Source organism: Heterocephalus glaber, unplaced genomic scaffold, assembly GCF_053883595.1.
Source record: "Heterocephalus glaber isolate CG9 unplaced genomic scaffold, H.glaber_assembly_v1.0 deba00001666, whole genome shotgun sequence".
Classification (NCBI taxonomy): domain Eukaryota; kingdom Metazoa; phylum Chordata; class Mammalia; order Rodentia; family Bathyergidae; genus Heterocephalus; species Heterocephalus glaber.
In genome coordinates, this window is record NW_028258406.1 from 12,677,481 (window position 1) to 12,703,898 (window position 26,418).

General features: G+C 37.0%; 1 pseudogene; it reads right to left on the bottom strand.

Moving 5' to 3' along the window:
- Positions 1 to 2,252: 2,252 nt before the first annotated feature.
- Positions 2,253 to 14,213, bottom strand: LOC101704076 (MKI67 FHA domain-interacting nucleolar phosphoprotein pseudogene; annotated as a pseudogene).
- Between the last annotated feature and the right edge of the window lie 12,205 nt (positions 14,214 to 26,418).

Here is a 26,418-nt window from a genome sequence, read left to right on the forward strand (position 1 = left end):
TTAACTTAGAGGAGAAAAGTGTTACTTTGGCCTACTGTTTCAGTCCATGACCAGCTGTCTCCATGGCAGAAACATGGTAGAAGGCCTTTGTGGAAGAAAGCTGCTCACTTCACGCTGTCTGGGAAGCAGGGAGCAGGGGAAGAGCTAGAGAGGAAAGGGCCATGGGCTATAGTCCTCAAGGTCACACCTGCATGACCCATCCAGACACACCCGGAAGTGTGCTCTATTAACCTGTGAAGCCAACTGAGTTGACAATTAAGATGAACTGTCATAGGCTACATCCCTGAGATGGAACAATCTTGACTGGGAAACCAGAAGAGATGCAGGCAAGGACAGAAAAACCAGGCAGTCAGTTATTAGCAGGAGACTGAATAAAAAGTAAGACAGAAGGCCCTGTGCTGGAAATGCTTTTGGAGCTCTGACTAGATACTGTGCAAGGCGACAGTGCTCCAAGAAAAACTTCTCATCCTCCCATGGAGGGAGAGGATCCATGTCTGAGTGTGGAGTCTAGAAAGAGGTCAAATTCCTACAAGCCTATGTTATGAGTCTGGGGCATGAAAATGGAAGGAAAGGATAAGGGAAGGAAAGGTTAATTTTTTTAAAAAAAGATCAAGATATTTGGATGCAAGCAAAACAATACAGAAAAAAAATGAACAATATAAAAAAATTACATTTCCGTTCAGATCCAGAAACATCATCTGGGATATGAATTTCCTTCCTTTCAGCTATCCAGTACGCTGAGCATAAGCAGGAATGGTTCCTGTACGAGGAATATGGAGGGAGCATGTTCTCACATCACAGCCTGTGTTCCTGTGCAGCTAGTTTAGCTCTAGGCGACCTCGTAGTTCATCCTTCAACCTTTTTGGGCCATGCTAGGCTCTCTGTGACCTAGGATCAATACAGGTCTATTCCTGCCAATGTAGAGACTAGAACTTCCCCTGGCACCTCAGCCAGCTTTGTTAAACTCTTAGGGTATTTGTGAATTGAGGCATCACTGTCCATGTGTCACTGCTATAACAAATTGGTCTCTTTTCTGAGTATATCCAAGCTAATCTGTTCATTCTTTTTCTCTTAATAAGGCAATATTTTTCCTTTGCTGCCAGCAACTTCTGCTGTTAAGAACACTATGAAACTGTGGGCCCTTCTGGTTCCAATGCCCTGGCCCACCACCCATTCACTCTGCCTTAGCCAGGTGTTCAGCCTCTGTTCCTACAAGGACACCCCATTGCCATATCTTTGCCAACTCTTCCTCCTGCCTGAGAACTTCAATTTTAGCTGCTCATTTGCTTAATTACCTCTATTGCTGATGCTCACAAAAAGACTGAAGATGTAACAGATGGTGCCTTGGGATGGATGGATGTTATGGATGCAGAACTGTCAACACACCTATCTCGATCCCATTTTAACTTTCACATTATGTTCCCCTGTGGACTGCTGCAATGAACTAAGCTAATGTGTGCTGCTGGCGCCTGGATGCACATTGAGCTTAGTAATTTTTTTTTCCTCTCCTACTTTTCCCTCCCCCCCTCTATATTTGATTTCCTAGTGTTTTTGTAATGATCTCTGTTGCATCTTTAAAAACTATTCCACCTCATTTAAAAATGTGGCATAAATGATGGGGGTTTGACAAATTAAGTAATAATAAGAAAACATTTTCAATATTCTGTATTTTTCCATTAAGCGCCAAAAAAAAAATGATTATAGGAATACCATTCTCTCTCTGCAGTTAACGATGTGTTAGCCCTGCTTTCATTAAAAACCTCATTACTCAAAGATTTATAACTCAGAAGTCGCTTCTGAAGAAAACTCCTCTAAAGTTGGAAATAGATCCAATCTCAGTTTAGAAACATACTTTTAAAGCATTTGAATGAGGATTGAATATTCAAGGAGGATACTGGTTAATAAATAAATATCTTGGAATGTTGAAATGATAGGCCAAAATCAACACAATGAAACTTAACATAGATGATGGTTGAGTACCATATGAAAGATGAAAGATTATAAAATACAGAAAGCAGAAATTTGGAAGATGGGAGACCTGACTTTATTCCTGACCCTGTTTCTAAATAGCTGTTTGATTTTGAATACTTCATGAAAAATCTCTGGGTTGAAGTTTCATGGGAAATCTTTGAAGTTTCTTCATCAATCCGAAGAGAGAGTTCCATAGGATCCTTAAGCTACTTCTAGGATTAAAAAAATCTATAGATTATAAAATACAGATTTAATCACTCATTAAAAGGAACTAGGGCTCTTTAGAGAAATGGCTGGTTCTGGGGCTGACATACTGTAGGTGAATCTGCAATATCTTGCTCTGTCTGAAAATAAGGGAGGAAATAATTTAAAAAATGATGAAACATGAAAAAAGGATGCCAGAGCCTAAGCAAAGTGCTCTTACTGGCCAAAGCTGGGCATCAACACAACAAAATATGATGGTAAGGTGTGAAAGAGAGAGATGGAAAATGGTACAAGGAAGGTAACAGATAAGGTAGAAGATTAAAAATAGTGACTCTAGGGGCTGGGATTTAGCTCAGCAGTGCTGCTGCCTGCCTCACAAGCACAAGGTCTCAAGTTCAATCCCCAGTTAAAAAAAAAATGTAGGAACTGGTAAGTAGAATGCAGAAGATCATCAAGAAGATCATACACCCTGACCAAGTGGGATTCATCCCAGGGATGCAGGGATGGTTCAATATATGCAAATCAATAAATGTAATACACTGTATCAATAGACCAAGGACAAAAACCATAGGATTATCTCCATAGATACAGAAAAAGCATTCAACAAAATCCAACATGCATTTATGATAAAAACCCTAAAAAAATTGGAATAGACAGTCTCTACCTCAATCTGATAAAAGCCATCTATGAAAAATCAACAGCCAATATCATACTAAATGGTCAAAAACTGAAATCCTTCACACTCAAATCAGGAACAAGACAAGGATATCCACTATCACCACTCTTGTTCAATATAGTCTTGGAAACATTAGTCACAGCAGTTAGACAAGAGAAAGAAATAAAAGGAATAAAGATAGGAAATGAAGAAATCAAATTGTCATTATCTACAGATGACATAATACTCTATATAGAAGACCCCAAGAACTCCACCAAAAATCTTCTAGACTTAATAACAAAATTCAGTAAAGTAGCTGGCTTCAAGGTCAGCACACAAAAATCAATAGCTTTCCTTTAAACGAACAAGAGACTCTCTGAGCAAGAAATAGGGCAAATAATTCCTTTCACAATAGTATCCAAAATACTGAAATACCTAGGAGTCAACCTAACGAAAGAAATCAAAGACCTCTTCTCTGAAAGCTATAGCACTCTGAAAAGAGAGATTGAAGAAAATCAGAAAATGGAAAGCATTCCTTGCTGATGGGTAGGAAGAATCAACACAGTGAAAATGGCCATACTTCCAAAACTGCTATATACATTCAATGCAATCCCAACTGAAATCCCAGCAGCATACTTCACAGACGTGGAGAAAACAATCCAAAAATTCATTTGGATTAAGAAGAGACCTAGAAGAACAAAAGCAATTCTAGGGAACAGAGACTTGGCAGGGGGTGTCACAACCCCCAACTTGAAACTATACTATAAAGCTACTGTGATAACAAACAGCATAGTACTGGCAAAGAAACAGACCTGAGGACCAGTGGAACAGAGTAGAAGATGCAGAAACAACTCAAGACACACTTAGCCACCTTGTCTTCGACAAAGGAGCCAAACACCCTCACTGGAGGAAAGATAGCCTCTTTAATAAATGGTGCTGGAAAAATTGGGTTTCAACTTGCCAAAGAGTAAAACTAGACCTATATCTCTCACCATGCACTAAATTAAAATTGAAATGGATTAAAGATCTAAATATTAAAATAGAAATGCTGAATCGGCTGGAAGAGAGGTTAGGTAGAACTCTTGAAGATATTGGTGTAGGAAAAGATTTTATGAACAAAACCTCAGTTGCCCATGAACTAGCACAAACAATCAACAAGTAGGATCTCTTCTTATTAAAAAGCCTCTGCACAGCAAGAGAAACCACCAGCAGTGTGAAGAGACAACCCACAATGTGGGAAAAAATTTTCACTTGCTGTTCCTCAGACAAAGATCTACTATCTAGAATCTATAAAGAACTTTAAAAAATCAGACCTCCTGAATTTAAAGACCCAAACCAAAAATGAGCATCTGAAATGAACAGAGATTTCTCAAAGAAGTAGAAATAGCAAATAAACATGAAAAATGTTCAATATCACTGGTCATTTGAGAGATGCAAATGAAAACAACACTGAGATTCCACCTTACCCTAGAAAGAATGGCTGCTATCATGAAATCAACCAATAACAAATGCTGGCAAGGCTGTCGGGAAAGAGGAACACTGCTCCACTGATTGTGGGAGTGTAGACTGGTGCAAGCACTGTGGAAATCAGTATGGAGATACCTCAAAGAACTAGGACTGGAAGTCCCATTTGACCCAGCTATTCCCTTGCTGGGTATCTTCCCCAAAGAATTAAAAGAATCATACCACAGTGATATATGTGCACCCATGTTCCTAGCATCACAGTTTGTAATAGTTAAAACTTGGAAACAGTCCAATTACCATCAACTGGAGACTGGAAAAAGAATATGTGTTTTTTAAATACAATAGACTCAGTCATAAAAAAAGAGAAACTAGAGACAGTTATAGCTAAATGGATGCACATTGAGGCGATACTCTTAAGTGACATAAATAGGACACACATGTGTAAATACTGAATAGTTTCTCTAGTGTCAGAAACTGAAAGTATAAATAAAGACTAAAAGGTATAATAGATAATTTGAAATAAGAAGAAAAGGGACAAAGGGGAAGGGGAAGTTTGAGGGGTAATTGTAAGGAAAGAAGGGAATGGAATTAATATGAGAAAATTGAAAAATGGAAACAAAGTGTTTGTAAATAGGGAGGGATGGAGGGGTTGAAGGGACGGCAGGGGAAGAGGGAAAAAATAAGAACCAAGAGAGATTATGTAAAGGTGCAAATTTCCAATGATGAATGTCATTATATTGTATACCTAAAATGTACCAATAAAATTAATTAAAAAATAAATAAAAAGATTGAACTTCCAAAAAAAATAGTGAATCTAGGTGAAGGATATGTAGAAATTCTTTGTACTATTATTCTCAGAGATCTGAAGTTATTTTAAAAGAGAAAAGGTGTGTGTGTGTGTGTGTGTGTGTGTGTGTGTGTGTATGTAATGTGCATATTCAGAACTCCCTGGTTTTAAAATCCAGGTAAAATAATTTTTAAATCTACATGCTAAAACATCTAATATGGAGTCAAAATTTTAATATGCATTAAAATATCCTATCAATATGTTAGAACACTATCGTTGAATTTTGGAGTTAGGGCTTTGTTCATTGCATGAATCACTGAGACACAGATGTGTTTGCCAAAGAGTGACAGAACAGTGGAAGATTTGAAACCAAATTAAAGGAAATGGTAAGAGAAAACTGAGGTAGGTGAGGGGGAGTTGAAAATCATTATCAAATATTTAAAGGATTTGAGTATTCCAGAAATAAGATTATTCATATTAGCTCTAGACAATGAAATGATATATTTCCCCCAACGTGTAGTCAATTCTTCTAACGGAAAATTTACCCTTTATTATACTAGATCAGGATTGCTGTCCAAAAAGTTTTAACTGGGGGAAAGAGGATGGTTGGTGTAAGTTGGTTTTCTCAACTAATTGGTTATATAACCTTGGAAATTCTTGGAATTATTTCAAAAGAAGCTCCTATTCATGTGTACTTCAAGTATGCTCTTTACAGCCAGCAAGTAATGAACCTTTTTTTCCTACATTCACTCCTATATTCATTACTGTTTTTAAATATATATAGATGATATTTGATTGATAAGTAATTTTATTTAATGTCCTTTCAAGTTTCATTCTACTCATAATGACATTGCATTTTGATTCAGTTTTCATCAGTGTTCATCCATGAAACTATAATCATGCATAAAATCTGTTTTTTCTTTTCTTTTCTTTTTTAAAAAAATTAAAAATATGCTCTTCTATGGAAGAAGGCTTAAATAAACAGAGAAAAATTACATTATTCAATAGGAAGACCTAATACTATAAAGATGTTAACTTATCCCCCCAAATAATATGTAACTTTAATCTCATTCTATTTAAAATCTCACATATTTTTGTGTGAGCAGATAAAGGGAAATTTGACAAATTGACTCCAAAATTTATTTGTAAAAAAAAATTTAAGAATGGCTCAACTGCAGTAATGATCCATTAAAAATGTATGAGGGTTCTTATCCACCAGAAAGCAATATCATTATAAAAGTATAGTGATCCAACAGTATAAAAATGGAGCCGAAGGAAACAGGATGAGTGGAAGAGGAAAGAAAATCTCAAATCGGATTCATGATAGAGAAGTAGCTTGGGATCAAGATATAACAGGCTGTTTTGTAGTGAAAATAAAAGCAACTTAAGATTTTTCTTTTTTGGTACTGGGGATTGAACTCAGGTCCTTGTGCTTGCACAGCAGGTCTACTTAAGATATTTTAAACACAGAAGCACTGATACAAGAGCAATTTTAAGGCAGGGTCTCTAGAATGACTCACAATATAGGAGAATCCTGTTTGTCTCAGCTCCCATCAGCAAGGGAGGAGATCAGAAAGCCACCCCCCCAAACTATAGAATTTAAGAGTGTATTGCCATAAATCAGGAATCCGCCATCTCCATGGCCTCAGTTTCTAACTGAAGAACTAACACTGGAATATTACTGCAGAAATGTCCCATGTTTCCAAAGTTTTCAAAAATCTATATGTGTCTACCTACCTGGTATAAATTAATTTGTATTGAGAATTCCAGTTACAAGAATCAATGCTTGGTTAGAAAAAAATTGGGGGAGAGGAGTTGGCTGATGGTGAGTACCAGAGTATCTGCAACAAGTATTACCAAGGAAAATTTATCATCAGGGGAAACAATAGTTACTTAGTTTTTTGTATTTTGAAAAAGAAAGCCAGGGAGACTCATGCTTTAAAATGAAATGGTAATAATAATAATTAATATCTACAGTGATAGTTTATTTTTAAGCATTGTGATATATGTCCTCTATCATAACTATTTAACTCATAGCAGGTAATGCACAAATTGACTGTGGCTGTGTACCAACAAAGATTTATTTTCAAAAATATGTAGTGGGTCAGAGTTGGCTTATGGGTTATGATTTCCCAACCCTTGGTCTAGAAGATTATCACATAAGTAACTGAGATCTCATAACCCTGAAAAATGTGTTGATGTAATTGTTAAGTGATTACTTCTTGAAATTTTTTTCCTTGTGATCTATTCGCTTGAAAATACTATTTGTAGCATCTTTATTTGACAGTGGAACAATCTGCTTCATGTGTTGTGCAGTTCAAAATAGAAAATTCTTAATATGCTAACCCATTCAACTTTGAAATCCCTTTCTGCCTGAATGGTTTATTAACTCAGACATTTTCGCTGGGATGTGTGACAGATCAATGGGCATCTTGCTTATGTCTTTCTTTGGCCTGAAAGAGAGGAGAATAATTTAAAATTGGTATGTTTGAACCAAATCATGACCTTTTATAAAACTGTCACATTCTATCAACATTGCCAAAGATCCCAGAAACAGGGTTCTTTTGTGGGAGGCTCTACCTTTGTTCATCATGTCTACAGCAATATTCTCACCTAAAATCACAAGCAAACTCACACATATGCCCACATGCTGTACATATTCCCACACATGTGTGCATACACATACCATCATGTTTTGATGACCTTAGATTACCAAGTGCTCTGTGCACAGTCTTTGAGATGGTCAACTTCATAAAATCAGATACTATGAACTCACAATCATATTCCTATTCCATAATGCTCAAGATTCTTAGTATAGAACTACAGAGCATGCATGTTGGGGTTAAAAAGTAGTTGGTATTCCCACTGATGTTAGCTGACCTTAACTCACCATTTACAAACTGACTGGGAATTTTATAGCAAAAGAGAATTCTGGAATCAGATATTTTTGAGATAGGGTAAACTTGAGATTGTGAAAGCTACCTCTTCCTTTTATTTTGAATAAGAAACTGACCTACAGATAGGTAGATTTTCATAGTTCTGTGGCATCCTTATGGCCTGGGTGTCTGTTGTGATTAAGGGCTGTATGGTGCTACTGGGAGATAGTGAAACCTTTGGAAGGTAGACCCTAATGGGAAGGCTGTTAGGTCACTGGGGGCCATGCAGTAGTCTGCATACAGCTGCTTGAACTCTCATGAGAGGAATTTTGTAAAAAGGAGCAGACTTGGCCTCACCTGCTCTTTTCTCCTGCTTTGAGATGTGATCACTTGCTTATCTCCTTAGGCCCTCCCAGCATTAATGTCCAGCACAGTACGATGCAGTCAAGAACTTGGCTGATGCCAGTGCCATACCTTTGAATCTCCAAAGCTATGAGCTAAGCAAAATTTTTCTCTTTATAAAGTTAGCCGCCTCAGGTATTTCATTATAGTAATGCAAATCAGACTGATATGTGCAGGTTGATAGGGGAGCTCTAATCTGGAGTAGCTGCTCATTTGGTGATTAAATCCTCTACTAAAGAATTTTTAGTACAATAAGCCACTTAATAAATGTTTTACAAATATGAACGACTGCTTGCCATATTTGTTTGGAAAATGTAACTTTATATGAATCAGTTTTAAAAATAAACTCTTTACCCTCGTAAACATCAGATAAATATTTTAACTTCAGCAAGTTAATGTAGGTTAGTTATCTAATGTTTTTGTAATATGTCCACTATTTTGGGATCTTAATTATATGTAATGACCAAAAGGTCTGGAAAATGGATTGACCATCAAAAAATTATACTTAAAAATGAAGCCAAAACAAACACATAATGTTGAGAAAATTTTCAGATTTTTTGCGTTATGTAGGCACCATAAAATCCCATTTTTGCAGGAAAACCATACTCATATCTTACTTAATATCTGATCATACATCTTGGAGTTACTTCCACATCACTTGGAAGAGGGATTGAAATAATTCATATTCTGAACATTAGGAAGGCTGACCTTTAACTCTGCTGTCTTTTTCTCTTAGGTGGGTTCTTGCCAACCTCTTTGTTCTGAATTTTTTAAAAAGGATCTTGTCAGCAAAATCTGGGAACTAGTTATCTTGGTGAATAATGGGAACTTCTTGTCTCAGTAGAGGAAATTAATGTTACCTCTGTGGAATGGGCTCTGATAGCTGGAGAAAATTTAATACCAGAGGCCAAAGTTTCAGTAATGCATGTTTACAGAAGCCCAGTTCACTAGAAAATGTATACTGCCCAAACACGCAATATAAGATAGAAAAGTCATTCTTTATCACAATGCAGGAAAAGATCTGGCTTCTTCATTACACTAAAAATTATTAATTTTTCTAAAAGTGAGACAGAGTATACTTGTGTAGTTTAATGCATGAAGCAAGCTTGAGGATAATACAGAAACAACAGTAAACATTTGTTTTTTTTTTCAAGTAAGACTAGTGGACTTTATTTGCTGGTGGCGAAAGGCCACAACACTTCAGTACTTCAACCTGCAGTCAACAGTGGCATTTAGGCAGGGTAAACCAAGGGGAGCTAAAAAAAATCTGAACATAAAAGTAGGAGACCAGGACAAAGGCACTGCGAGCCCAGGCACTGCAGGCTGCGATGTACCCCAGATCTCAGCAAGGGCAGATAAGCCAAAATTTACTCACTGCTTTCCTTACAGACCTGGAACAATCATTATGTTTTTCCTCTGAAAGTCTTGTTAATTGTTGACTTGGTTGTATGTAGTGTAATACAGTAGTCAGCCCTTAGAACAAATTCCAATTACTTTTTTTTTCCCATTAAGTTTATTGGTACATTTTCGGTATAAAATAGTTACATTCATCATTGGGATCTTGTACCTTTACATGAGTCTCTTGGTTCTTTTTTTTATCCCCTTCCCTTGCCCTCCCTTCACCCCCCCCCCCTTCCCTATTTGCAAAGACTTTGTTTCCATTTTTTTCCTTTTCTCATATTTTTTCTTTTCCCTTTTTTCCTTTCCCCTACCCCTCCCACTTCCCCTGCACCTTTAGACCTTTTCTTCCTGTTACACAATATCAATTATACATTTTTTAAATTACAATATCAAGACCTAGGAGACATTACCACACATTTTACAGAATTTAAAAGGATATAGAAAGCATATTACAAAAATCTGTTTTGAAATAAATTTGACAACTTCTAAGAAGTACTTCGGAAGACAAATTAATGAAGCTAACTCTGGAGGAAATACAAAATTTGAATAGCACCTATTAAAGAAAGTATATTCCTAGCTTGAAAACCTATCTATATGAAAACAGCAGGCTCATATACATTTTAACTGATAAATTATATCAAACAATTAAAGCAGAAAAAAAAGGAACACTTCTCCCCTCACTTTAGGAAATCAACATTGTGCTAATCCTAAAACTGGATAAAGATAATAGAAGAAAAAAGTATGAACACAGATAGAAATTTGTTTAACAAAATAAACTCTTAGAAGTCAGATCTGTCAGGATGTAGAAAGTGGTTTTGTTATAGGGATGGCAGTGTTGGTTCAGCATTGGAAGATCCATCCCCAAAAGTCATCATTTAAACAGAGGAAAGGAAACAGCCATATGATCCTGTTACTAGTTGCAGAAAAAGTATTGGACTAAATTCTACAGCTGTTCATGGTAAAAGCTATCAGGAGACTAGAAGTAGAACAGAAACTTCTCAACAGATTAAAGCCATGTACTCCATACTTCCAGTGAGAACGCCTTATACAAATGGAGAAGATACAATGCTTTCTCCTTAAGGTGGGGAACAAGGGCAGATATGCTTACTCTTTATCTATCCATTCAACTTTGAAACCTAGGCCCCACCAAAATAGTCTGGCAATAAAATGACACAGGATAGGATTGGCAAGGTAGAAGCAAAATCTTTACATGTAGATGAAATGATCATCTACAGAGAAAATACTAAGAAATCTCTAGGAGCCCGTAAAACTTGTATTTGAATTTAGCAGGATTAGAAAACACAAGGTATATATAAAAATTCAGGTCTGTGTATACTTGCTATAAATGAAGAATTGGATATTGAAATTTAAAAGTTATGTAGGAGTGCAATGGACCTAGAAAAGTTAAAAAAACAAAAAAACAAAAACAGTGTTGTAAGACGTTTAGTACCTAATTTTAAGACTTCTTCTAAAGCTACAGTAATCAAGGCAGTGTTGGTGTAAGGAAAGACATATAGATCATTTGAATAAAACAGAGAATCTAGAAATAGAAGCATACATATATGGTCCACTGAGTTTTGAAAGATTATTTAACATTAGCATTTTATAGAATATAAACTTGAATCAAGAGCCGAGGAAGAGATAATGTTTTCAGTAAACAGCACTAGAACACCTGGTATCCGTATATAAAAAATTAACCTCAACCCTTTATTTCCACACAGGAAAATAACTTGAAGGGATCCATGAGCCTAAAATATGAAAGCCTAAAAGTATAAAACTTTAAGAAGAAATTATAAGGGAAAATGTTTATGAATTCAGGGTAGGCATACCTAGGATACAAAAAACATGATGTATTAAAGAAAAAAATTGATAAGTGAGATTCCATCAAAATTTAGAACTTTAAATGACATCATTAAAATGAAAAGTAGTCCTTAAACAGACCATATTTATAATGCATATAACTTACCAGCAGAATATATAAAGAATTCTTAGAGCTCATTAATAGACAACCCAATTAAAAAGTAGACATAAGAAGATGATAAATAGCCAATATAGCACAAGGAAAGGTGTGCAACTCTAGAATCAGAAAAATACTAATCAGTACAATAACAAGACTGAATTATACACTCATTAGGGAGATGAAGTTGAAAGTTTTGAAAGCCTTGTCATGACTTTTTCTTTTTGTTGGATTCTCCCCCTTTGCGTTTAATTTGTCACGCCCAATGGATTCATTCTGCTGGATTTCCTGGGGTTGTGATCCTCATTGTCTTTTCCTAGGGTATTGTCTAAAATTTTTTGGAGTGACAGTTTGGCATTCATGAAGTTACTGAGGTGCTCTTTATCATGAAAGTATCTTCTTTCTCCATCAATTTTGAAAGATAGTTTTGCAGGGTACATCAATCTGGGTTGGAGGCTGTTTTCCTTTAGGGCTTGAAATACATCACTCCAAGCTCTTCTTGCCTTGAGGGTTTTCACTGAGAAGTCTGCTGTGATTCTGATGGGCTTTTCTTTGTATGTGATTTGTTTCTTTTCTCTCACTGCTTGTAGAATTTTGTTCTTCTGTTGGATTTCTGGAATCCTAACTATTATATGCCCATGTGTAGATATTTTTTGATCAAAGCTATTTGGAGTCCTATGTGCCCCACTTATCTGTATGTCAAGTTCTTTTCCCCTCCTTGAGAAGTTTTCTGCCATCACTTCTGGGAACAGTTTTTTTATGTCATCTGCACTCTCTCCTCTTTCTTCATTGACTCTAATCAGTCTTATGTTATTCTTCTTTGCATCATCTAGCAGCTGCTGGATTGATTTCTCATGTTCCTCTACAATTTTAAAGCAATTTTTCTTTTCCTGGTCACTAATTGCAATCTTTTCTTCTATATGTGAAATTCTATCCTCACATTCATTCATTCTGCTGTGCAGACTTTTGATGGAGTTTTTAATCTCCTGGAAATCTGTTTGCATCAGTTTTATGGATTCCATTTGTTTCCTATATTGGGATTCCATCATGTTCTTCAGATCCTCTATTTTTTTATCTGTGTCCTCTCTAGATTTATTAATCATATCTTGCACCATGAGCAAAATCTTTGCTGTTATCTGAGTAATTATTTCTGATTTCATTTTTCCCAGATCCTCTTTTGTTGCCAGTTCAGAGAGCCCAGGTGGTTGAGTATCAGAGTGTTCCATCTCGTTTCCCTTTGGGGTTGCTGTAGGTGATCCAGAAGTCTGTTTTTGAGGCTTGTTTACATGTCTTCTCACTTCTACGGGGGCCGGGGGTGCTTCTGGCACCCATGGGGCTCACCTTCCCTGCCCTAGGAGCTTGGGATGGTGGCGGGGCAGCTTCCTTCCGGGTTCTCCAAATCGCAATTTCTTGTAAGATATGTTGCACACAATACATTCAGAATCACTGTTTGTTTTTTCTTTGCCTTTTCTTTTTTTTTTTTTTTTTTCCCTGAACAAGTGGATGTTGGGTTCTCTGGTGTTTCCTTTACACTGGATACAGGCTGTTTGAAGACTATTTCATCATCTTTATCATCATTCATTTCAGCCACTTGAGATTTTCATTTCTCCAAAAATGTTGGCATACAAACTGGTGTGGCACTCTGGCTATCAGTCTTATCGGGAGTGACAAGAGAGCCTTTTGAAACCCTTTTCTTCTTCTTCTTCTTCTTCTTCTTCTTCTTCTTCTTCTTCTTCTTCTTCTTCTTCTTCTTCTTCTTCTTCTTCTTCTTCTTCTTCTTCTTCTTCTCCTTCTCCTTCTCCTTCTCCTTCTCCTTCTCCTTCTCCTTCTTCTCCTTCTCCTTCATGCTTGAAGCCTTATTCTTTTTTGCAGAAATCTCTTTTTTGTCTGAAACCTCTTTCTTCTTAGTAGATAAAACCAATTAAGGAAAATTATGATCAATTCCCTTTGCAATTAGTTTCTTCCTTAGTAATTTTTCTTTCTTTTTAAATTGATCTTACATCCTTAATGTTTGTAGAAGTGTCCGCTTATGATTATACCATTTCTCTGCTGGGCATACTGGATGATGAAATGGAGCTTGCCAGCCTTTAAGAAGATCTTTATCTACCTTTTCAAGTGGCATAAAACGACAGATCAGGAGTCTCTCAACGAAGAGGTAGCTGTGCATCCTTTCAGCCACTAACTTGGCAACATCCTCAGATGCAAATTCCACAAAAACACAGCCTCAGCTATTTTCAGTCTTACTTCTGGACAGTCTGAATCTTGTAATATTGCCAAATTGAGAGAAATATTCTTTGATCTGGGATTCAAAAAATACTGGTGGTAGGTGACCCACAAAAGTTACTCCAGGCCTAAGTTCTTGTTGCTTTTATTGCACTTGCTATTTTTTTGCTGGGCCACGTGATGCTGAACCTGGGCCACCTCCTTCTGAAACTCCGCATTTTCCTGTGGGTTCAGAGACAGATTTGGCATGGTGGGACCAGAAAACACCTCCATGCTGAGAGCGCCCCAGCACCCAAGCTCCACATGGTGCTCTGGAAATGCTCGTGAATTTGAATGATTATTGGAAAATGAACACTAAATGTATACATTTACATATATATTCTCATATTTATAGCATTATGTACATGCTTGGAAAAAGATGAAAAATAAAATTTAAAAATTCCTAGGCAGACATGGGATTTTGAATTATTTACCTTTCTAGCATTAAACCCAATGCCATAATACGGCTTTTTTTTTTTTAGTACCAGGGATCGAACTCAGGTACTTGTGCTTGCACAGCAGGTGGTGAAACAACTAAGCTAAATCCCTGGCCCCATAATAGTTTTTTTAATTTAATTTATATATTAATTGGTACATTTTAGGTATATAATACATTTACATTTATCATTGGGTGTTTGTACCTGAACATGATGCATCTTAGTTCTTATTTTTTCCCCATTACCTATGTGCCCTTCACCCCCACCACCCTTCCCTATTTATATAGATTTTGTTTCCATTTTTTTTTCTTTCTCATAATTTTTTCTTTCCTTTCTTCCCTTTCCCCTTCCCCTCCCGCCACCCCTCCACCTTTGGATCTTTTCCTATTTCAAATTATCAATTATTTGTTTTAATCATTTTAATCCTTATTTACACTTTCAGTTTCTCACAGATAATAATATGGTTTTTGTCCTTGGCTCTATTAATATAGTGTATTACATTTATTGATTTGCATATTTTGAACCATCCCTGCATCCCTGAGATGAATCCCACTTGGTTAGTGTGTATGATCTTCTTGATGATCTTCTGGATTCTATTTACCAGTATCTTAGTAAGGATTTTTACATCTATGTTCATTAGTGACATTGGCCTATAGTTCTCCTTTTTGGTTGGGTCTTTGTCTGCTTTGGGGATCAAGGTGATGCTTGCTTCCAGGAATGAATTTGGGAGTATTGCTTCCCTTTCAATTTCATTGAAGAGTTTAAACAGTAGTAGCAGTAGTTCCTCTCTAAATGTCTCGTGGAATTCAGTAGTGAAGCCATCAGGACCTGGGCTTTTCTTAGTGGTAAATTTTTAATTACATTTTCAATTTCATTGATTGATATGGGGTCATTTATAATTTTTAGTTCATTCTCCTTCAACTTTGGTAATTTACACAAATTTATGAATCTATCCATTTCTTCAGTATTTTCCTTCTTATTGGCATGTAAGTTCTCAAAGTAAGTATTGATGATCCTCTGGATTTCTGCTGGGCCCATTGTAATTTCACCCTTTTCATTCCTAATAGCTTGGTTTTGGGCCTTTTCTTTCCTTTTTCTGATAGGGTTGGCTAAGGGTCTGTCAATTTTGTTTATTCTTTCAAAGAACCAACTTTTGGCTTCATTGATTTTTTTGTATCATTGTCTTAGTGCCCATTGTATTGACTTCTGCTCTTATCTTTATAATTTCCTCCCTTGTATGAGCTTGCAGTGTGTCCTGCTCTTCTTTACCTAGAACCTTGAGGTTCAGCATCAGGTTGCTTAATTGCGCTTGCTCTGTTTTCCTAATGAGTATTCACTTCTATGAATTTCCCTCATAAGACTGCTTTCATTGTGTTCCATAGATTCTGATATGTTATATTGTCATTGTCATTTAATTGTAAGAACTATCTGATTTCTTCTTTAATTTCCTCTGTGACCCATTGGTTATTCAGAAGTGTGTTGTTCAATTTCCATGTGTTTATGAAATTTGTGCGGCTTTTTTCGCTATTGATCTCCAATTTCATTATACTATGGTCTGGTAATATACAGGGGATAACTTCAATTCCTTTGCACTTACTCAAACATATTCTATGAGTGAGCATGTGGTCTATTTTGGAGAAAACCCGTGTGCAGCCGAAAAGAATGTGTATTCTGATTTTGTGGGGTGGAACACTCTGTAAACATCTGTTAAGTTCATTTGTTCAAGAGTTTGATTGAGTTCTAGTATTTTGTTATTTATTTTTTTGTCTAGTTGATCTATGTATTTGTGACAGTGGGGTATTGAGGTCCCACACTACTATTGTATTAGTGGTTATATGATTTTTCATGTCCATTAGTATTTGTTCTATATAGTTTGGCACAATAATGTTTGGTGCATATATGTTTATGATTGTCATCTCTTCCTCTTGGATTGTTCCCTCTACAAGGATGTAGTGTCCTTCTTTGTCTCTCTTATTCAGTGTTGGTTTGAAATCCACTTGATCTGCAAAGAGGATAGGTATGCCTGCTTTTTTGGGGGGTTCCTGTTGCATGGAGTATTGTTTTCTACTGTTTAGTTTTCAGTCCATGAGTTTCTTTTTGAATTGTGTTTCTTGTATGTAGCATATTTTTGGATCTTGCTTCTTGACCCATTCTGCCAGTCTATTTCCTTTGATTGGTGCATTGAGACTGTTAACATTCATGATTATAACTGATATGTATTGACTTACTGTCATGACTTTTTCTTTTTGTTGGATTCTCCCCCTTTACATTTAATTTCTTGTTGTGCCCAATGGATTCATTCTGCTGGGCTTCCAGGGGTTGTGATCCTCATTGTCTTTTCCTAGGATACTGTCTAAAATTTTTTGTGTGCTGATTCAGTATTCATGAAGTTCCTAAGGTGCTCTTTGTCATGAAAGTATCTTATTTCTCCATCAATTTTGAAGGATAGCTTTTCAGGGTACATCAATTTGGCTTGGAGGTTGTTTTCCTTCAGGGCTTGAAATAAGTCACTCCATGCTTTTCTTGCCTTGTGGGTTTGTATTCAGAAGTGTGCTTTGATTCTGATGGGCTTTCCTTTATATGTGATTTGTTTCTTTTCTCTCACTGCTTGTAGAACTTTGTTCTTCTGTTGGGTTTCTGGAATCTTAACAATTATATGCCTATGTGTAGATTCTTTTTTTAAAATCATGGCTAGTTGGAGTCCTCTATGTCTCACTTATCTCTGTGTCAAGTGCTTTCCCCCTATTTGGGAAGTTTTCTGCCATTACTTCTGTGAACAGTTTTTTATGTCACCTGCACTTTCTCCTGTTTCTTCATGAACTCCAATCAATCTGATGTTATTCTTCTTTGCATCATCTAGCAGCTGCTGGATTGATTTCTCATGGTCCCTTACTATTTTAAAGAAATATTTCTTTTCCTGGTCACTAATTGCAATCCTATCTTCTTTTTTTTGTTGTTGTTGTTTTGGTACTGGGGATCAAACTGAAGACCTTGAGCTGCAATTCTATCTTCTATATCTGAAATTCTATCCTTGCATTGGCTCATTTTGTGGTGTAAACTTACAATGGAGTTTTTTAATCTCCTGGAAATCTGTTTGCATCTGTTTTATGGATTCCATTTGTTTCCTATTTTGGGATTCCATCATGTTCCTTAGCTCCTCTCTTTTTTTTTTAATCTGTGTCTGCTTTAGATTTATTAATCATGTCTTGTACTATGGGCACAATCTCTGCTGTTATCTGAGAAATTGTTTCTGATTTCATTTTTTCCAGGTTTTCTTATGTTGCCAGTCCAGGTTGTTGAGTATCAGATTGTTCCATCTCGTTTCCCTTTGGGGTTCCCTTATGTGATCTGGAAGTCTGGTTTTGAGACTTGTTTATGTGTCTTCTCTTTTCAACAGATGCAGCCTGCTGTGCCTTTGCTGAGGCACCTTTTTGCTCACCCAGTGGTGTTTAATTTTCAGCAAGACATGAGCAGCCTTTACTCTGCTACTCACCAGTACACCAATTCCTGGGTTCAGAGTGGTGGCCTTCTGGAACCCTGAGCTGACCTGTTGTCTGGGCAGGCTTCTGTCTGGGGCCTGTGCACACTTGGGATGGCATCTAGGTGTGCCTCTTGCTGGGGGCCCTATGTAGCTGCCATCTGGGAGGGACTTTTGCTGTGGGCTGTGTACCTGAGTTCCTGTTGTCTGCTCAGGCTTTGGCTAGGGTCTCCACACAATGGTATCAGGGCAAACCTCTGGGTATTGCTTGTGTGCCTGTGTAGCTCTTTTCCAAGTGGGCCCTTGGCTGTGACTAATGGAATGGGAGCCTCTGGCTGAAGCTTGTGTGCCTGTGCAGCCATTTTCTGGGCAGGAGTTTGGCTTGGGGGGTGTGCAGGAGCCTCTGGATTCAGGGATGATCCCTGGCTGGGATCTGCCTGCAGCCACACCAGTCTGGGCCACAAAGCTACTCTCCAGGATCTGCGCACAGTTACCTAGTGTCCCTTTTTCCCCACACCCTTGTCAGTATTTATTATTAATTGATTTCTTGATGATAGCCATTCTTTCTGGGGTGAGATGAAATCTCAGTGTTGTTTTAATTTGCATTTTTTGAATGACCAGTTATATTGAACATTTTGTCATATATTTATTTCCAGTTTGTATTTCTTCATTTGAGAAATCTCTATTCATTTCAGATGCCCTTATATGGATTAGGTTTTTAAATTTGAGTGGTCTGATTATTTTGAGTTCTTTGTATATTCTATATATTAGTCTTTTGTCTGAGGAAGAACTGGCAGAAAAATTTTCCCATTATGTGGGTTGTCTCTTCACTCTATTGGTGGTTTCTCTTGCTATGCAGAAGCTTTCTAATTTGATGTGATCTATGTTGTTGATTCTTTGTAAAATTTCTGTGCAATCAGGGTTTTGTTCCTAAAGTCTTTGCCTATACCTATGTCTCAAAGAGTTTTACCTACTTTATTTTCTAGCAAATTAAGTGTTCCTTTTTAAAATATTTAGATGTTTGATCCATTCTGATTTAGTTTAGTGCATGGTGAGAGATACGGGTCTAGGTTCAATCCTTGGCATGTTGAAATGTGGAAAGCCAATTTTCACAACACCACTTATTAAAGAGGCTATCTTTCTTCACCAAGGGTGTTTGGCCCCTTTGTCAAAAATAAGGTAGCTGAGTGTGCTTGGAAGTGTTTCTGAATCTTCTGTTCCACTGATCTCAGACTTGCTTTTTGTTTGTTTGTTTGTTTGTTTTTTGCCAGTACCATGCTAGTTTTATCACAGTAACTTTGAAGTATAACTTCAAATTGGGGATTGTGAAGCCTTCTGGCTTGCCCTTGTTGCTCTGAATTGCTTTTGCTATTCCAGGTCTCTTCTGGTTTCATACGAATTTTAAGATTGTCTTTTCTAGATCTGTGAGGCATACTGTTGGTATTTTGACTGAGATTCCATTGAATCTATATAACAGTGTCAGAATTATGGCCATTTTCACTATATTGGTTCTGCCTAACAAGAACAGAGGATATCTTTCCATATTCTGATATCCTCTTCAATCCATCTTTATTTACATTTATAAAACTGATGTCAAATTCTAAGGATGGAATATAGAAGCAGAACAATAGACATATTTACCTTAAATGTATAATTTTCAAAAGAATTTAGGAAAGTGATTTCAGATTAAAGAAGTCAGATTAACCATAGGTTTTATTTTGTTCTTACTTTTTCCTTCTGCCCCCTCCTTGAACCATAGTGGTGCCAAAAAAATGGTTCAGCAAATCAGGAACAATGTAGTTATGAAGCACACAATACAGATAGGAACTTCATGTCACTTGTATGATATGGTGGTTAATGAACATAGCCAAACTAACACTGCTATAAAGTGAAAATTAGATATTTTCAAATACTCAAAGATTTTACCTATATTCTTTTACCAGTTATGAAAAAATCACTTAAGGAAATAATCCAGCAAGATAAAGAAGAAAGCCAAGAAATGAGGGGCAATGTGTGCTCATAGAAACAGTAGAACTCATCAGGAATGAAACAATGCCCATATAAGTTTTTATAGCAACCACATAAAAAAAAAGAGTCCAAGTTAAAGCAAGAGGTCACAGGGTTCTGTGCTGAATATCTTCCAAGATGAAAAATAGAGTCATTATACAAAACATGGATGTTTTAAAAAATCAGGTGATGGCATTCAAATCTTTTATTGACTAGGAAAGATACAAATTTTCCTTTGGGGAAAAGGCTGCTTATGAAAGCTAAGATTCATGTAGCAAGATTTGAGGATCTATAAAGTATAAAAAGGAGATTTAACATTATCTTAATGGTTTTCTTTTTTCTTTTCATTGCTACCAGGAATCAAACTCATGATCTTGCACTTGCCATATAGGTGTGGTGCCACTGAGCTAAATCCCTGGCCCTCTTAGTGGTTTTAATACTCTCTTTGGAAAAGTTTGTGCATAGCTAGTGTCTTAGTTACTTTCTTGTTGCTGGGTCAAAATATCTGACACCCACAAGCTAAAGAAGGAAAGTTTTATTTTAGCTCACAGTTTGTAGAGGTTTTAATCCATAACTGGCTGATTCCAAGGCAGGGCAGCATGGCAGAAGGGCATGGAACAAGAAAACAGTCCATGGTGTGGCAGGCAGGAGGTAGTGAGTGCTCAAGGCAGGAGGAATATGTATATTCTAGGCCATGCCCATAGTGACCCACCTCCTCCCAGACTTCACTTCCCAACATTACACCCAGCTATAAACCAATCAGTGGACTAACTCAGTAACACACACCCAGGACTCAGTATCTCCCACCCATGATCAGTCACCTCCCAAATACCCCATCTATGAGCACATGAGGCTTTGGGGGCTAATCTACATATAAACCATAACAGTTAGTTACATGATCTTATATTTCTTTTTGAGGAAATTTGTTATAATCCATCATTCTTCAACAGTTAAGAATTTTCTTGCTACCTAGAATGTAAGCTTTAAAAAGAAAACTGTGCTGTTTGTCTTGTTCAATCTGTTTTTGTAATGGCCAGAGTGGAAAGTGGGATATCATAAACACCCAACAACTATATGACAGACTGTTTTTCGGCAGCCAGTATTTACTGCTTACAAAAACGCTATTCTGTGTCAGCCTTATTCCTACTCGATTGTTTGTAAAGGTTGACTCAGAGCACTAATACTGCTAAGCCACATTTTAGCCAACTCTACAAATTTTAGACTGTGCTGTGTGCAACAATATATACTTCGAGTTAATTCTTTTCTCAATATACTAATTTTATTCAGTTTTTGTTGGGAGCCATTCTGGTCCCGTTGTGATATTGTGATGCTCAAAGGCAAGATTACATCAGCATAAGATCCTTGTGAACTCAGGATTATCACTTCTTTCTGAGACATCTGATAGTCCCTCAGATTATAAGATTCTCGTGAATTTAGGATTATTGTTGCCCTATGAGTCATCTGATACTTCCTATGAACCAACCCAATAAACAGAGGCCAGCTCAGAGGGTCTTTGTCTTTGCCTGGTCTGAGGCACTGACCTCCCAGTTCCTTATATGCTTTGAAACTATGTAAGTCTCTATTGTCTTTTTTTTCTTTAGCCCTTAGCGCCCCCCTTTCTAGGCAGTCAAAGGATTGATTGGCCTCCAATAAACTTTGTTTTTACTTTTTTAAAATTAATTTTATTGGTACATTTTGGGTATACAATATGGTGACATTCATTATTGGGGATTTGTACCTTTACATGATGTATCTTGGTTCTTATTTTTTTCCCCATTCCCCTGCCCTCCTTTCAACCCCTTCACCCTTCCCTATTCACAAAGACTTTGTTTCCATTTTTTCTTTTCTCATACTTATTCCCTTCCCTTCTTTCTTTCCCCTAGGCCTCCCATTTCCCCTTTGGACCTTTTTTTCCTATTCCACATTATCTATTATATATTTTGATCCTTATTTACATTTTCACTTTCTCACACCAGAGAAACTATTTGGTATTTACACATGTGTGTCCTATTTATTTCACTTAAGAGTATGGCCTCAATGTGCATCCATTTAGCTATAAATGTCTCTAGTTTCTAATTCTTTATGGCTAAGTAGTACTCCATTTTATTTTTTAAAAAACACATTTTCTTTATCCAGTCTCCAGTTGATGGGCAATTAGGCTGTTTCCATGTTTTAACTATTACAAACTGTGCTGCTATGAACATGGGTGCACATATATTGCTGTGGTATGATTCTTTTCATTCTTTGGGGAAGGTACCCAGCAGAAGAATAGCTGGGTCAAATGGGACCTCTAATCCTAGTTTTTTGAGGTATCTCTATATTGATTTCCACAGTGGTTGCACCAGTCTACACTCCTACTAACAGTGGAGCAGGGCTCCTTTTTCCCCAAAGCCCCTCCAGAATTTGTTATTTGTTGATTTCTTTATAGCAACCATTCTTTCTGGAGTGAGGTGGAATCTCAGCAACTTGACCTATTTCTCTCACCATGCACTAAACTAAAATAGAAATGGATTAAAGATTGAAATATTAAAACAGAAACAGTAAACTGGCTGGAAGATAGATTAGGTAGAACTCTTGAAGACACTGGTGTAGGAAAATATTTCATGAACAAAACCTCGGTTGCATGTGAACTAGTACGAGCAATCAACAAGTGGGATCCCTTCTTATTAAAAAGCTTCTGAACAGCAAGAGAAATCACCAACAGTGTGAAGAGACAACCCACAATGTGGGAAAAAATCTTCACCTGCTTTTCCTCAGACAAAGGTCTACTATCTAGAATCTATAAAGAACTTAAAAAAATCAGACCTCCCAAATGTAAAGTTCCATTCCAAAAATGGGCATCTGAAATGAACAGACATTTCTCAGACAAAGAAGTAGAAATGGCAGATAAACATATGAAAAAATGTTTAACATCACTGGTCATTTGAGAGATGCAAATGCTTTTACTTTTTTGAGACAGTGCCTAGTTATGTAGTCTGGGCTATCCTTGAACTAGTAATCCTTCTGCCTGAGCCACCTGAGTGCTTTCTGTGATTACAGGCACATCCCACAATGCCCAGTTTATTCTCAGTATTTTTAAAACTTCAGTGGCAATCCTCCTAACTAATATAGAATTCGTTACCTCCTAACTAATATAGAATACGTAAGCTACTGAAATAACATATACTAAAATGTGTAATTTGCTGAGGAGTTAACATGGTAGAGGAGAGAGGGGTCCCTGCTCTCCCACCTGGGCAGTTGATGAACCTGCCAGTTGGGGATGGGACGTGTCATCAGATTGTAAACCCTTCTACTTTGGATTCAGACCATCCACTGAAGTGAGTTGTAATGTTAAAATATGGCAGTAAGACTAAGAGTATTTCTTAAGACCTTTAGATTTGTCTTATTTAAAAAAAAAAACAAATACAGTCTGAAGGTAGCTTGCCCTAAAAGGAGAGGACAGAGGAAATACAGCTTTGCAATGAGAGGCTTTTTCTGGCTGGTGTTTGTAATATAAATTAATGGTAATCACCTTTAGAGATGCTGTTATGATCATCTGCAGAGGCAGAGGAGCCCCCCCCCAAAGTTTGTTTTAAATTACAATACTGATGATGCTACACAAGCACCAAGGAGGCAAAAAGCTTATGATTCACACTGTTGAAGTTTCTGGGGAGAGCAGGACAGGCCTCAGAAGCAGGTGCAAGATGGGTAAAGAGAACAAGGAAAAGCCACTGGCTTGGTTTTATTTAGGATATGAGATGGGGCTGGGATGTGGGTTTGTGGAGAGGAAAAGACTTACATTGCTTGACTTTCTGACCAACACAAAAGGAGGGGCACCCAGGCTTTCTTGTCAGCTTGTCCAGATGTGAGGCAGAAAGGGAAGGGTGAAGCTTGAAGGCGTCAGCAATTAAACATTGTAAAAAATGGAGCTAAACTTTTCATTACAAAAGCAAAAAAAAAAAGCCAATACTTTATGTTCTACTTCTACGTAAGGTAGAACAAGCAGAGATGGGAAACAACAGATGTAGCAGAAAATAATGTTAATAAGACTGAGTTTCTAGCCCTCTCCTAAGAAACTCCCATAAGAATTCTCTGCTTCACAAAAGAGAAAAATCTGGCAGCCCTGATCAGATTGAGAGGAAGAAAGCTCTCCTCTTCTGAGTCTACCCTTTCATTTTTCCTTGAAAAAGGATCATGAACAAAATTCAGAAGATAAGAGACAAGAATTCTCAAAAGTAGCATCTAGGTAAAAGTCTTAACATTGATTATTTGATAGTTTGTGGAATTTCTCCAAAACAGATATACCGAAAGCCTGCTTAGTTAATGAGTGTTGATTGCCAAAGAAAATCCAAAGAGTGAAATCAACCTGTGATTATTCATTCAGCTTTTAAGACCCTTGAATTTATCTGAGGGAATGTAGGTGGCTAAATCTCTGTAGCTTTTGTAACTCTCTAATGAGCTGTGGTTTTTGAGTGTGTGAGCAAGCACTGTTTTCTAAGAGGGACTTAACAGACCCACGAGGGAAGGAGGGCAGAAGAGAGCAAGTTAACTAGCCTACAGGACCTGGACCAGTGATTCTTGTGTGCTTTATCATCTCACCCTTCTTCAGATAGGATATGTAAAACTGAAGTTTCTAGTTGCTTCTCTACCATTACATGTTGAGTATATTTGGCTGAATGATCTTTTTTTGTACACAGATTCCTGGACCACAAGAAACCATATTTAACTATTATGATAGAGAATATTGCACAACTCTTAAGGCACTGAACTTAGAAAATAATGTAGTAACTGATGAGACTTCTTTTCTCCTTTGAAGAATGATGGAGTGACTTTACCTTTGTGGGTAAGTGTGTAGATGCTAGGTAGCAAAGATAGACAGAGTTGCCTACTCAAATGTTATTCTCTCCCTTAACCTTCTAAGAATACCCAAGGCATGTTCAAATATTCTATTAATTAGGCTTTACCCCAACACATAGAATAAATGGTGGTTAGTTGAAGCCAACCCTGGAATCTTTAAACTTTATTCTCTTTCTAAGTGATTCGTTTAAGTCCTTGCATACACTGCAGTCTTAGACAATGAGATATATATATATGAAAAGATCTTATGAGAGCTACTAGAGAACATTTTCCCCACTCTTTAAAAGAGGCATAGATGATGATTTCTTCCTTTCTGGATACATAAGTTTATATCTGGATATATATATTTATATACATAGATTTCTATATATTTGATTTGATATATATATTTGATTTCTATATATACATATAGTTTGATTTCTGAAGCTCCTATGGTGAGATTGCACCTCTGAAGGGAAAGCCATGAGAATTATAAGAAATCATGCCCAAAGGCTAATCATCCTTTAAATTCAAAATAACTAACATAGCCTACTTATTATACAAGACAACAAACCCTTTATGGTTTAAGAGATTTTTAGCTAGGGTCAAAAGACAAAGTTACAAAAAATTTAGTTATAGATCTAATTGGCTTTTATTTGCAATTCATGAATCAGGGTAGCCTACACTCTCCAAAATAGAATTAGATAGGAATAAGGAAGCAGAACAATAGAGGAAAAAGCTGATTGGCTGATTGGTTGACATCAGGTAACTTCAGGTATACTTTTTTGGGTAGGGGTTAAAGCTGAGGAAACATCTTTATTATGTGGACTCTGGTAGACTGGCATCTCTTGTTTTCAGGAAAAGCTGGTCTGTTTAGGGGTCTATCTGCTTCTTTTATTTTTTTATTTTTTTTGGTACTGGGGATTGAACTCGGGTCCTTGTGCTTGCGCAGCAGTGGCGAAACCACTGAGATAAATCCCCGGCCCCTTGGTTCTTTTAAATTTAGTTTTATTTATGTGGCTGCATTTTGGTTTGATCTGATTTGTTGGGGTCTAGGGTGGTGTTTTAACACTACATTTTTTTTCTTTTGGTACTGGGGATCGAACTCAGAACCTTGCACTTTTGAGGCAGGCAGCAGAACCACTGAGCTAAATCACCGGCCCTACACTACACATTTTATTATCTGTAGACAATGGCAATCTGATGATAATAATCATACTATCATAACATGGTAAATGCTATTTGCTCGTTTCAATAGAGTCAACATATATAAATCACAGAGACTACAAAATAGTTACAAAGTACAATATAAATATTGTAAACCTCGACAGAGTTTTTTCCAAAGTTGATGGATTCAGAACTAAAAGCTTCATTATATTATTTTCAGCCACTTTTAAGCCTAGGCCTCAAGAGTGCTTGTGTGTTTCTACTTGCTCTCCCTTGTGTCTTAGCTGTCATCGTAAAAACACACCAAGCTAGTCTGCTGGAGGTTCATAGACACACAGAGCACAGCCTACCTTTTCATGCCCTCTCGTTGCATGTATAGCATCATCAGACTTGTCATGTAAACCAGGCATTTGGTAGAGGTTTGTCTGCCTCTGCAGATGAACACAAGCTGCTTCCCATGCATAGCCAAGAGCAGCAGAGCCACTTAACCAGTTACAACCTATTCTGGTTTATATCTCAATGTCCCCTCAACCCA